The 13809-nt window shown below is 32.1% G+C and overlaps 1 protein-coding gene across 1 annotated transcript in view; it reads right to left on the minus strand.

Moving 5' to 3' along the window:
* The window catches only part of LOC134851370 (uncharacterized), a 48252-nt gene that overhangs the window by 27257 nt on the left and 7186 nt on the right, over nt 1-13809 (minus strand). The gene's annotated exons all lie outside the window — the stretch shown is intronic.

Here is a 13809-nt window from a genome sequence, read left to right on the forward strand (position 1 = left end):
ACAAAGCATTACTGAGGCTTACAATTATCAACAAACATAAAATCTCCCGAAATTTGGGACAGTTCTTTGAATTCGTTCAAAGTATAGCTGACATGGGCAACTTGTTTCTTTGCTTCATTTTTTTTTGCAGTCAAGAGTCGAATCTGAAAGTAGGGTGGCTTGTTCACACCGTACTTCTTGATTGTGACACACACCCTCCTCATGTTGTATTCAAAATAATTGGGATCACTGTCTTTTCATGAGTACATTTTTGAAGAACTGACTGATCAGAAGAAGAGAAATGAGAAAAATGATTTTGAGATTAAATGAAAATGGAAGTAAAAAGTATGACTCATCATGATTTCCATTTATGGAATTAATACCAAATGTGGAATGTTTTGTATGAAATTTCCATATACCGAAATCGCGTAGGCGTTACGTTTCCTATATAAATCTACAATTCTCAGCAAAAATCATTCTTCCCAATTGCTGCTGCTGTGTAACAAGATCTTCCCATCTTTTATTCAGATTATTGAATAAAAGATATTTATTTCCGTTTCCAGTGATTTTTACGAAAAATACAATGTAACACATGATTATTGTGTGTCTATCCACAACTCTTTATGTTCTTTGGAGAATTGTAAGTTCCATTTGGTTTTAATAGGAATATCTTTTAGCCAAATTTTTCAGAGATTCTATTCAAGTGTTGTTACGTCAAGCGGAGAAATGTTCAATCAGCTTAGTCGAGCAGTTCAAGATAAATTGCGATGGAAAGGAGCCAAAAAACGCCTAGTATTGCAAAGAAACGACTAATTCGGAAAAATTCAAGGGACATTATTTATGTTCCAACCAAAAACTGGCTTCCACCCAATTTCTTGGTTCAGCGTTTCTGGATAGAATTCGAAAAATTCAAAACTCAAAATATGAATCTGATTTGTTCAAGACTATTGATTGCTTTATTGATTGTCATGGTTCTGTGCATAGTGAATATGTTATCTTTGTGATAAAACAATCAATTGTCTTCAATTGTGCTCTTAAGCGTTTACACTGATAAACCTTTAAAAACTAAGCTTTGGTTCAGGAACGATTTATTCAGATGAAAAAAAAATCAAGTTATCGTTTATTGGGAAACTTAAAAAAATGTGTAACAAGACAAAAATTGAGTTAATTTCGAGTTCCTTGTCATTTTCTTCTTCATGTGCCACATCATGTTTCCTTCTAAACAGAGCTAAGTTATCCTGTCGAACCTTCAATTTTTCTTTCTTGTACCTTTTGTCACGAATTGTTTCAATTTTTTGCCAATCATGTAGGGAAATTGTTAAAGGACTGAAACACTTCTTCGGTTTCAATGTTTGAGATAGATTTCCGTTTCTTTCAAAGTTTCTACTCATGTTGATAGAATGAACTGAACTGTAGAAGATTTTCAAATGATAAGAAATATATTTCATTTTCAGCTGTAGATTTTGCTGATTTTCTCATAAAATCATTCAAAAATTTTGCAACACTCAGTTGACTTTAATTGTTCATGAAAGATTTTGTTGAATAAATTTTTTTTTTGTTGACTAAGGTTTTTCAAAAGGGAAGAATTTCATTAAAAACTATTCCTATTATTTACAACCTTGGTTGCTTATCTTTATTTAGATTTAAAAAACTAGCAACATAACTAAAATCCACAAATTTTTTCATCAACCTCATCAACTTAGAGTTAGTTCTGGAATTCTGATTGGTTAAATTTAATGGTTATTTCTAGAATTCAGAAGATTGAGAAAAATTTAGAAGTTAATGGGTAATGATTTCTTATAAAATTCAAGGATTTAATCTGTAGATTCTAAAAATTAGAAGATTCTAGAATTTAATGAATAATGACGTCAATTTTTCTGGTGGAAATATTCCACAACTTTTACTATTCTGTAAATGTCAAAGTGTAATGACGTCATTTTTTCAGGTGGAATTACTTTTTATTAGCTAAATAATTCAAAAGACGCCTTCTTAGCTCTGTAGAGGAATCATGTCAGACCAGGAATCAATGGCTTTTTCAAATAATTTTTCTGATGATAATTGAATATTTGTTACACGAATCTTGTCAAAAAAACTTTTTTCTAGCTTGAACAGTTTTTAACATATAAATGTAAATAACTTTTTTTTACGTGTACCAAAAACTCTCTCAAGAGTTTTGCAAAATGCAAAAAAAACAAAGAATTTTTTTTTGTAAAATGTACGTTTTTCTTGGTTTTTTCAAAAATTATGTAAAATTCTGACTTTTTTTCTTAAATGATAAGGCAAGAAACGCAAAACTTTAATGTAAAACTGCAATGATTTATTTCGGCAGGATGCCAAAATTGTTTTATTTTTTTCTACAAATCGCGAAAAATGTTTCATTTTTTTTCGACAAATTGCAAAATTTGTTTCAGTTTTTTTAACAGAATACGAAACATGTTTCAATTTTTTCAGCAAAATGGGAAAAGTGTTTCAATTTTTTCAAGCGTATGCGAAAAGTGTTTCACTTTTTTCGTACCAATACGAAAATTGTTTCAATTTTTTTTGACAAAATGCGAGAAGTGTTTCAATTTTTTTTAATAAGATGCCAAAAGTGTTTCAATTTTTTTGACAAGATGCGAAAAGTGTTTCATCTTTTTCGACAAGATGCAAAAAGTGTTTCACTTTTTTCCTACAAATGCGAAAAGTGTTTCACTTCTCATGACAAAATGCGAAAAGTGTTTCACTTGTTTCCTACAAAATGCGACATACACTATCAGATATTTGTCACTTGTGTACAATTTTTCTATTGTTTTTCCGAATATGTGTGCAAAAACTATTCGAGTTTCTTAACATAAGTGCGAGTTCGTATCACTGAATTAAGTTCTAATTGTTTTTCAATGATTTACCCTGAGGCTCTCATCTACTCTCAAAATCAAAATGAAATTGAAGAAATTAATTAATTACAAAGAACAAAGTTAATACCAAACAACAATTAATTACAAAAAAAAACTTTTAATCAAACAGTTGTCGAGCAGCAGAAGAATTCTGGAGGTTCTCTATAGAACGCAGAGCTGGACGAGGTTCCATTGCTGGTGTTTGTTGTGGAGGAGTGTTTTGAGGTGTCATTATTTCTGTGAAACCCTCATCTTCATCTATTGTGATGGGGTCTTAGGCTGATCCTGCCTCCTGCCAAGGAAAGAGGAAGTCGTCGACTGGTTGAGCCACAAATTTTGAGTCAGGAATCTCGGGGTAGTTCATTCCCACATGATCAGAAACTTCCTCCATCATTTGCAATTCTCCAAGTTGGTTCTCTGCCATGGGTACGTGTGTCATATGATGTTCGTTGAAGTCCCTTCGAATCACTTCCACCAAAGGCCAGACTTGGATTGGGATGTCCATTCGTGCCGGAAAAACTCCAGAGACTGCTTCTCGCGCTTGGATTTCTACTAGAAAAAGCGAAAATTCTACAGAGTACATTAGTTTGCTGTTTTGCACTGAGAAGATCATTTTGAGCAATAAATTGAGTAAAAGAGTAAAAAACAAAAAAGAGCTGAGAGAGGGGTAGCTGATGGGAGATAACTTAAATTACGGTATTTAGAGCTGATAGAGGAGGTAGTTGATGGTAGTTTAGTTGAAAATAAAATGATTTTTAGTTAGGAGTTAGGGGTACCTTAACTCGAATGTGTGGGTTTAACTAATCAGAACTGATTTTCCTTATTTGGATTAAAGTCGTGTCCAATAATATTTCAGCTTCCTTTTATGGCATTCTTGGATAAAAAGTCTGTCCAATCGGAAACAAAGCTCCATTTCGGGTATTGTCGTTTCCAATCACATAAATGTTCATTTTTGTTCTAGTTGTCGTATCCAATCAGGGAAACTTTTAAGGACTTAAGTCTTCCAAATAAGTAAAAATATATGCAAAAGCAATTGCAAAATAAAAGATCAAAAGTTTTTGGCAGTAAAAATAAAAAATATTGCTGATATTAGTAACAAAAAAAGAACATTAATAAAAGTAACATCTCTGCAAGTCTTCTCATCAAGTTAATTGACTTTTTTGTTTGTAATCAATGAGAAACTGCTGATTTTCTAGTAGATAGTCAAGTTCTTCAAATTTGATGTAAATTTGGGAGGATGAATCAAAGTTGTGAATTTTTCAAAGCAAATCTCTGGAAATCTGATTCCTAACCGAATCAAGCAGGAATTTGAACTTTGAAAATCCTTAAAGAAATGACGGAATAAAGTACTTTGTTGGGGAGTTTTTACAAGTTTGGGTATTGGGTAGTGGATAAAAAGAGAAATGATATATTAACGCACGAATTTTTGATTAATTTCAAATTCTCGAGAATAAACAAAATTTCTTTCCTTGTGAGGTGTAATTCGGCCGTAAGTTTGAAGCTTTGATACGCAAAATGTGGATCACAAGTAAACTCTTTGATTGAGTAAGTTTCTCTGAAGAGATCTTTGCTTAGTCGGAGAACTCTATTTTTGACAACATAAACGTCCAAAAAATTGTGAAAAGTAAGGTTCAACATCTTTTTCATCAATAATAAAATCAATTGAAATTTTTTTTTCTTGTAAAGTAAAACAAAGAAAATTCAGATGCTTTTTGATAGACGTTTTTCAAATAATGATTTTTTTTTTCAAATCACAAACAGTTCACTTTTAGAAAATGCTGGATTCTGATTAGTTGATTTCCAACAAACAGTGTTACCAAAAAATATTCAATTTTGACTGTTTGATATCAAAATTGTTGAAAAACCCATGAGAAGTAGAACTCAGTTTTGATTGGTTGACATAAAATTTATTGAAAATTCCATGACCATTGAAAGTCGATTCTGATTGGTTGATATCAGAAAAGATAAAAATTTCCTTATAATTAATGCTCGATTCTGATTGGTTGATAGCAAAACATTTGAAAACTCCATGGTTAAATTGGATAAATTTTATTTCAGCTAGGCTAAATAGCTAATCCATTCTGATTTTCTTTCACCTTAAAAACAATTGGTTAAGAAATGTGCTGTTTTTTTCCTTTTTATACATTTTTTGAGGCTACTCAACTTTTCTGTTCTAAAAATTTGGGACATTCTAAATCTCCCATTTTTTCTTTTTCTTTTTATTGAGATGCCGTCACTAAGTAGAAACGAAAGAATTGCATGCCTTGAATGTGGCAAAGAATACACTCGCTTACACGCATCAAGACATCGAAAGCAATGTGGCGTTTTAAAGTGTTCCAATTGTAACTTTTATACATATAGCAACGAGGAACTTACTAATCATATCAAGAAGAAGCATTGTCAAAATAATGTTAAATTACGTATTACGTGCTCATAAGTCTCAAAACACACTCCTAGAAAAGGTAAAATTGATATATTTTTAATAAAAACATAGTAGAAAAAACTTTGAATAATAGTTTTTTAATGAATCTGAAAAGTCTATACACTAAATTTGAAAAACTTCTGGTAAAAAACTTACAGTTTTTACATCACTATTCTTGTTCTGTTATTTTCAAAGGTTCTGATTGATGATAAAACCAGCAACAACCGAGTTCAAATTGTCTTGAAACTTTCAATGGAAATCGATCCGAAGAACTTTAATCTACAAAAAAACTCCATTGGTTGCCAGCTTGCGGGGATTTTGTTGCAATAAATTGGTAGTAAAAGTGAATCACATACGCTAATGAGTGCTTAAGTATTTGTTGAAATACTATAAAAAAACTGGATATTTATAAAACATCGATTAACTGAAAGGTTTTACCTAGTGACCATTTTAAAGTTTCTGCTTAGTGCTTGTAAAAATAATCATAGAGTAGTTCGTAGCAGATATTGGTGATTGATTTACTAAGAATTATGATTTTCTTTTGCTTTTTTTCTACGATTCAGAAAAAAAACTAATAACCGACATGGAAAATGTATGTTTTGCTAACATTTGAAAATTTTAAGATAATAATATACATCATTCTCAACCAAAAGTTTATTTCAAAGTAGAAATTCAGAGTTGAAACAGCAACATACAGTTATAGGTCGAGAAAATAAATTGAAGATTTTTTGAAAAAGGATTTATGGTATTAATTCTGCTTCGGATTAATGAACATTCGTTGAAATGATACGTTTTTCCCTCTAAAACTCAATTTTCATTTAAAATTTTGTTCGAATTTGATTAAGTTGGAAAATAGTAGATGAAGCAAAAACTGAGAAAAATCATATTGAGATAGAAACTCAATTTAATTCATTAGGAGTTTAGAGATTTTTAAATTAAAATGTAGCTTATATATTACATCTTGAGAAAAAATCCAACAAAAAAGTGTAATGTTTGGAAAATTTTTTATCATTTGAAACTGATGAACTTATATGAAAATTCATATTTTTTGAAAATAATTTGCTGTGAAGTAAATCCAACTCCAACATCTTTTGGAAGATGATACTTGAAGCATAGCTCAAAAGTTTGCTTTCAAGGTCTACATATCTTTCTTTTGGATAAAAAAATTCGATGTAGAAAAGTTTTTAGAGAAAATAATAAGGAGCCTGCTGAATAATTCTAAACAAACTAATACTTTAGCAGAACCAGATGTATGGTCTCTTAATTCTGTGATTTTTAACAAGAAAAAATTCAACTAGACACACAGTAAAAATTTAAGTCTGTCTAGCTTCAATTTTTTTCAATTAGAAAATTAGGTTGAATTAAAGAGTTTTTGCTTAATTAAGCTCGCAAAATTATTCAATTGTTATAGTTTGCACCATGATTTCCTTTCCTTTATCGAATTTTTTGGAGAACAGATCTTTTAGATAATATGAAAGTTGCAGAAACATGGAACTAAGTTCGCTTGCGTATTTTTACTTCCAAAGGTTTTGCAGATTACAAACAAAAGAACTGCTCTTAACTTCATCTAAGAAATCAACGTAAAAATACACCTTTATATTCTCAAATCATACATGTGCTTTCGAATACTTAAAATAGCAGCGATTCTTTCCCACTCCGACAGTTTTGAGAAAACTTCCGACAAAATCAAGAACAAAAAGCGAGCTACCAACCATTTTGCCAGAAAAGTGATAGTTTATGATCTCAAAAGTTGCGTTTTTGCTGAATTAGTTTGCTGTAGCAAACAAGGGAACCTAAAGGAGAACATGTACAAATTAGATGGTAATAATTAGACGTTATCAGTTCTAATTTTATCTCTGCCAACAAATTGTTCGTTCAATTGATACTATTTTCTCCTAAACTCCTCAACTCTGACTAAATATTCTTGCAAAGTGAGTTCACGAGCAGAAAGCAAGAACAAGCTTAAAACATAGAACATTTCTACGGAAAAACCATGAAAATTATGTTGTAGAAGCAACAGAGATAATCATCAGTTTTTAAGAAGATTTTATTGAATATCGTACAATCTAATATACTGTTAAGAGAAATATACCCCATTTTTAGTCAAGTTTTGCTGTAAAATGTTCAATTTTTATCAATGATCTGGAATTTGTTTTTAATAATAAAGTTAAAAACGTCTCAGAAGATGTAATTTTTGTACAAGTTTGGGTTATTCTTTGAGTTTGATCTAGAAATTTCAATGACTATTGCTCTTAATGTTCAATTGAATTGAAATTCTGAGGTAATTTTCCCTGAATTGAACAAAAACCAGTTAATTACACAAATGAAATGTTAAAAATGGAAAACTTTGGATAGATTTGAGTAATTTTTACTTTCTCGAAAGTTACGATTAATTACTTTATTTTCCCGAGAAATCGGCAACCATTCAGAGCATTATATAAACCGCTTTTTAGCTAAAATTAGGGTAAACTTTGTCGTATTTGATTATTTTGAGAGAAAATTGTGGAAAAGTCCATACTTCCATTCAAATTTTTGTATCAGTGTCTCAACATGATGCCAATTGAAATACAATTTGAGCTTAATTTTAAACTCTAAACATATCCATATTCTTGTAAATTAGATCAGAAGCAACAAAAAACTTGCCAAACTTTGAGATATCTGCATTTTTTTCCGAAAACTTGAAATTTTTTGCAAATTTTTCCAAAAACTTTGAATTTTTAAAAAAGTTTTCCAAAAACTTGAATTTTTTGAAAATTTTTCCAAAAACTTGAAACTTTTTTTAAGGTTTCAGTAGTTTTCATTGTAGTTTAATCTAGGTTGAATACAGTTTCAGAAAAAAAGATCATCTAAAAAAATAGTTATTAAGTCAAATTATATCAAATCTTATCGGGTTTTAGAATTTTTTGAAAAAATATCAGTTTTTTATAAACATTTCCAAATTTTTGCACATCATGAACCAAGAAACATAACGTCTTCATTACAAAATCTACATAATATACTCAAAAATTACATAACGCGTGCCGAATTTTTTTTTGGCGAAAAAACTAGACATTTCCACACGAAATCCAAACAAAATACAGTTTTTCTTACCATTCTCTTACCATCACACTGAAACCTTTCCATTCCCTATATTCATACATTGGGAAACCTATTCCCTACGTTAATATAATGAATTTCTAAACCTTATACATAGGGAGATCTATACACTATCCTAATACATGGGAAATCTAATCACTATCTTAACACATGGTAAGATCGGGCGCCAAAACTTTTTCTGAAACTTACCATCTTATCATCTCAAACCTTACCATTGTAATACATAAGGAATACTATTACCCAATGAGTTCTTATTTCCCTACAAAGAATTTCGTATATATAGGGAAATCTATACACTATACATGGGAAATTCGGGCGCCGAAAAAAACTTACCATCTGAAACTTACCATCTGAAACCTGGTCAATAGGAATCATATTCACTATCTTAATACATTGGGAAATCTATACACTATGTTAATACATAGATGGCTGACCGGATGCTCTATAGCCTATGTTAATACATGGGGGTCAGCCACCCCCCGGACGATTTTCATCCAACATATACTACTCATGCTGCTCATGGGCGTTTAGTCTATGACCTTCACGACCCAAAACGGATACCTCGCATTGGAATATAAAATTCATCAAGTAGCAAAGCCAACATGAAAAATACAGGTTATCAATAAATAATGTTTTTTTATGAGATTTTTAAGATGTCACAGTGTTACGTCGAGGAGTTTGCATACTAGGTTTGCAATATACATAGGCAACTCGCACAAAAGCAACCATTGCTAGATTCCCTGCCCGAAAAAGCTTGTACCACCTCGCCTTTCAAGTAGCTAAAATACAAGAGCAAAAAACAACAAAATTTATTCAAAAATCATGGAAAAAAAAGCACGTTTGCAAGTTTATCAACCACTATTCAAAACATAAAATTCAGAAGCCAAGAACTATCACTATTGAACCACAAAGTTTTTGGAGCATCACATTATGACATGCACTTACACATGAAATGTGACTAAAGAAGCGGCAGAAGTCTGAAAAAAAATGGCGATCTCTTAAATCTCGAAGCACTTCATCACTTATTCGAACTCGAAAGAACGCAAATCCTACAATCATTCGCACTGGCCGTATTTAAAATCTTTTATAAAGGATAATTCCTCTCAGGAAACCGCTCTATTTTATATTACGAAGGAAATATTCTTTGGTACTGAACCTGTTCGAAAAAAGTCTCACCATTAAATTTTTTGCAGATAAACGCTGCAGTCAAATAATACCAATTTTCTGCAAAAACAAACTCAATTTTTAGACAAACTTTACGACGTACATATTTTTGGAGAACGAAGCCCCAAGTGGATCAGAAAGTAGCCACCACGTAGTACAACTAAATCCCAAAACAGATAATTATTATCTGTTCACACGATACTCTGAAATAATGCAACTACTGAAAAATTTTTCACCAAAAAGGGTCCGCACAGCAGCCAGAAACCTAAACATTGACCTACAACCAAGAAGTTTTCTCAAAATTTGATATACAACATCACATTAGAACACAACAATTTAAAGAGCTTCTCACCAAAAAGGATACAATCCAATGACAATCTATAGATCAAAACAGAGGAAAACTTGCCGAAATAGCAGGCTGCTCAGATATTAAAACACCAGATTGGAGTGGATATTTTAAAAATTTTAAAGATTATATCTACCTCGACGGAGAAAAATATCGAGCTGAACATATATTTCCAGTGCAAATACTGAAGTTATACACATCAAAAATGATTTATTAGACTTACTAGGATGGCCCTTTTATATTCTAGAACGGTTAACAATTTCAGAACTTTTTTATTTTCCTTTCTTAAAGGATTTTTTAAAACATGTGCGAAACATTAACAAGTTAACAGACAAGCAAGCGTAGCCTGAATAGTATTTGCGGGATTTTTTTTGAATATAATAAAAAATATATTACTTGATGCACAACAGTGAACTAAAAAAAAACAATACAGATGATGGCCCACAAAATATTACACGCTTGCCAACAGCTCCTCTAAACTCACAATCAAACCAAAATCAATTACAAATAGTTCCACCCACCAAATACGGAACCAACTTTTCTCTAAGATCAATTTTTCATCAAAACAATCAAACACAACCAAGTTCAATTTCTTATCAAGCAAAAAAAAAATTAAGAAAATGAACTAATAACAGAACAACCAAGTGCAATTAATTTTTGTTCTCACAACGAAAATAACTTCAGGCCACAACGAGCTGCCAAATCGGATCCCTCAAACAATTTTTTTTCTAGCCTTCAGAGCTGCAACACCAATTCTCTGTCACATCTGTCATTGACCTCATCACTCCCTTACCGTTATTAAGTTTCACTTTTTCCACCTTTTCTTCAGACTCATCCCACAAGCAATCTGATGATTCCCCACAAACTGCTTTTAAAACTCGCAATTGTTAAGAAAACCCCATCGTCGACACTCCAGACAATTTTTTAGATTCCGCCGAACTCATCCTATTTCTGATTTTTCTCAACCAACATTTACCCCATCACTCCCCCAGTTTCAGTAATCCCCTCTCATCTAAATCATCATACGCAGACGCTACACCCATACTCTCACCACTTTCTTGTGCTATTTACGACACCCCTAGCCCAATAACTGACGATCAATGTAAACACGACTTAAATAACTTCATACAACAACAACCGCTAATGCACAACTGTAAAATTCCACTCACAATACAACATTTCACCTACTCCACTTCATCTTTTGAAACATCTTCCGTTTGTAACACTCCAACATGAGTACAGCGCATATTTATGAAACCGAAGTACTCAACTAATTCTCCCAGATACCTAGTAAATCGCCCTTCCACATACCGACTTCATTGAAGCGACCATACCAGATACACTAACACACATGAATACCTACCAGATTTCATTCCATTTTCCCTACAAAGTTATCTCGACAACAAAGAGCCCCATACGAAAATGCCTTTGTTAGAGTTCCGAACACTCCTTTTTTGCCTTTATAAATTCAATAATCCACTTAGCCTGCTACTTAGAAAATCCGATGATGACCAACATTATAACACAGCTATTCACCAGCATACTAGTGCAATTCACTTAAAAAATTTATTTGTCACAGATTGGCTTGTCATAGATAACTAAACCCCTTGATTGTAGCGCAAATACAATCCGTTGTTCCCCGATATATAAAAGATTCACCACAAAACACCAAAACTCAAAACTAACAGGAAAACTTTTTTATGAACATATCATATTTTCGATTTACTTTGAACTAACAAAAGAAATAACAAAAAACTCAATCATCGATCACGCACGTAAACTTCACAAAACCAAGGAATAAAATTTCAGCCGCTTTGACACGTTTCAACAAACATCTATTTTGGTCACTTCGTCATAACTAATCACATGAATTGATGCTAAAAAGAAAACTAACCCTCATTCATTTCACAATCGCTTCATTCAAAGGCACTTTATTCACATTTCACCTTCACTTAACCCACACCACCACTACATGTTTCTAAATTCAAAGTACACTACAACTTTTTTTGAAGTTCACTTTTCGTATAAAAGGCACAAGCCTGCACGATACTCTCCAAAACTACGATCCCGTCCGACAAATGTATATATTTTGTTCACGCACTAAATCATCCCACGGAAGAAACATTCCCCATGATCATCCCACTCGAATACTTGTCGAATTTGAAATCGTAGATTTAAACCTTGCTTCAAATTTTACCGTAAATTTTATAATTTGATTCCAAACACTAACCACTATTTTCATGTCCCTCCAGAAGAAATCAAGATCATCAAGGCACTTTAGCTTCTTCGGCCATTACTACACACAATAATTAGAATTAGCATGTCGGCAAAGCTTTTAAAGCAATCAACAACCACACCATTGATAATCTTTTTCTAAATAGAGTTTATACCGGCCCCGATTTCATGTAAAATTGCATTTGTTATTTAAAACTAACTAATTTCAACAATTTACTTGCCGTTTTATAATAAGGTAGATCACCTCTTGCTTAAGACTTTCTGAATAACTTCTAAAAATATTAAACAAAAGATCAAAAATAAAAGTTTATAACTTATTTCAATATCCGATTGCAGTAAATTCTAAAGGTTAAATAAAATTTATAACTGAGAAGTGATTAAGGAATTCAAATGCAGTCATATAAGGCAAAAAGCTAATGAGCGAGTAATAAAGTAAAGATAAAATCTCTCGAGCTCGCCCCTTGAAATTAACCCTTTTCATGTAAACTGTTCAATTTCTTGTAACTTTTTCATGACAAATATTGTGAATAATTGAATTTCCGGTTTCACAAAGTAACTGAGAAAGTTTTCAAGCAAGTATAAGCGTTTCAAATTTTCAGGTAAACCATTTGAAGTGAGGAACTAAGCTTAAACAACCAAAGCAGCTCACTTAGACCATCCGACTACCAACGTGCACAGGAAATTCCCCTAAACTCAAACCAGATCAAACTGCATATTTTTTTCTTTGAAGGAAAAGTCAGCTTTCTTTTTAGACCACATGAAACGATAAAAAAAATTAGTCAATACTAATCAAGTACAACTTGTTTTTAAGAAAAAGACACAACCACAAAAAAAACAGATAAAACATCTGATACAACGAAAAGAAAAGGTTATAAAAAGAAAAAAAATTTACTCAAAGAAATACTTCAAGTAAACTCAACTATCCTAAACCACTAGTGAAGGACATCCTCAGCTAACCGCGCTAAATCACGCATAGAACCACGCAGTCAATTTTCCTTAGAGCGACTCTAGGTTGAGCAAATGATCAAAGAAAATTAACCGAGCTAACTAAAAGGCTATTGAGAAAAAAACTAATAAGATCGTAACTAAAATTGAATTTCTAAAGAGCAGAGATAAAATGGTAACGCTTTTACAGAGTGTAATACACCAGCAACAGAAGGGAGATGAACGCTTGACAATATTCCAACTAAGGAATAGCAAATCTATTATTTTTGCTTGCCGCGGTCACAACCCTCACTGGATCTAAAGTAATGAGCAAACAACGCAGCAAAAGAATCCATTGAAACCGAACAATGGCCATTTCGAACATACCAATCCTTGTCACTCGGCGCTTCACTCAGAGAAATCAACCTTTTATTTTGCTACTCGACCGAGTGTGAACGAATAGTGAGATTGCACGAAGTCTCGATCTGACTTAGAAAAATGACAACCTACGAGGCACAGACTCGCACTTCAATACATTTTGTCAGTATTCACTACAATCTTTCAAACTCATCACATGTACTTCACAGGCACAAGCCAATCTACACTCCCTACAAATAAATTAGAAGACACTACATTTAACCTTCACAAAAAAATTTTGTATTAAGAATTTTCCTAAGCCCTGGATTGGTGGAACCAGTTTAAAAGAAGTATTTATTTTATACTTTGATTATTCTCACTTCAAAATATCAATAACTTCCCAATCTTGATCC

The sequence above is a fragment of the Symsagittifera roscoffensis genome, chromosome 7, assembly GCF_963678635.1.
Source record: "Symsagittifera roscoffensis chromosome 7, txSymRosc1.1, whole genome shotgun sequence".
Taxonomy (NCBI): Eukaryota; Metazoa; Xenacoelomorpha; order Acoela; family Convolutidae; genus Symsagittifera; species Symsagittifera roscoffensis.